At 47.4% G+C, this 1,204-nt stretch overlaps 1 non-coding gene across 1 annotated transcript; it reads left to right on the top strand.

Annotated features, from left to right (window-relative positions):
• Positions 1-672: 672 nt before the first annotated feature.
• Positions 673-816, top strand: LOC132648824 (small nucleolar RNA SNORA48). Its single transcript, XR_009587227.1, has one exon. It is a non-coding gene; the product is annotated as a small nucleolar RNA SNORA48 (small nucleolar RNA).
• The last annotated feature ends 388 nt before the right edge of the window (positions 817-1,204 follow it).

Below are 1,204 nucleotides of genomic sequence, written 5' to 3'. Positions count from 1 at the left end.
AAGCATTCTAGCTGGCCATCTAATCACCTGTTCCTTTAAACTGTGCTGTTACATCTGAGCTCATATGCACGCCTGTGAGAGACCAATTTACTAGGCACACAGGGATTAAGTCTAAATGGCTCTGGGATAAATGCCTAATTAAAATAGTCTTCAGCATTCAACGGATTTAGATGGATTCACATGAATTCAAATTCCATGTGGTAGCATTGAGTGTCGTTCATTCACTAAGTATTTTAGCTTGTTTGTTTGTTTTTTTTCTTCTGGGAAGTTAATGAAGCTGTCTTTTCTTGCTCGCCCCTCCAAAGCTAAGTGTGCCTATGTAAATGCATTTGGCCACAGGACATGAGACATGATTCATGTCGCTTCCTCGAGAGAACTCCAAGGGAAAGAGCATCACCTGCTTCTTTTCTCTATGCCTCACCTGCCCCACATGTACAGTTGGTTGATGGACAGTCTAGCATGGACAAGGGACCTAGCCTATCCTGGATCTTGTAAGAAGACGTGTAGAATACATCCACCCCAAATGGACATACGTGGTCTTCATGCTTTAAATCTCAGACCGTAACTTAATCTACCTGAAGTAGGATGCTTAGTCTAGCATATCGTCTCACTTCAGCAGTACTGCTCAACTGAAATAGAGAAATAGGTTCTTTCTAATTAAGAATTTTTATTAGCCCCCTGGCGATGGGCAAAAAGACACCCTCTGGTGTTGGTGTTTTTGTATCAATCAGGGGCAGAGCTGATGGTACTCCTTTGTTCATCCTAGCTTGATGCCTGGCTTGGTGGCTAAAGCTGTTTTATGCCTAGGACACATAAAAATCCAATCAGGAGGAAGACAGAGACCTGCTTTCTGCCTTGCCACACTGTCCAGGCAGGGAAAGAAGCACGAGTTGGCAGAGGATGACAGAGACCCGAAGACCTACCCACAGACTTGGCCTCCGGAGCTCGGCAGAGCTGAGCTGTAGTCACCCGATGGCCACCATGTCACACAGCAGCATGGAGTCTGGGAGGATGTCACCCAAGGGCCCACCAGCTGCGTCACGTGGCCAGCCTGCAGCAGGAGTCACCACAACGTACAGGTATGTGGTGGACAGGTGGGAGAGAAGGAGACGTAGAGCAGCTTGAGTGTTATGAAGAGAGATGGAACTGGAGACTCCAGGGTGAAGACAAGTAGCCTGTTGTGAGTGGCCAGCCCCGTCACCTC

This window comes from Meriones unguiculatus, chromosome 17 (assembly GCF_030254825.1).
Source record: "Meriones unguiculatus strain TT.TT164.6M chromosome 17, Bangor_MerUng_6.1, whole genome shotgun sequence".
Lineage (NCBI taxonomy): Eukaryota > Metazoa > Chordata > Mammalia > Rodentia > Muridae > Meriones > Meriones unguiculatus.
Note: the sequence above shows the minus strand (reverse complement) of the source record. Positions and strands in the feature narration are given on the sequence as shown.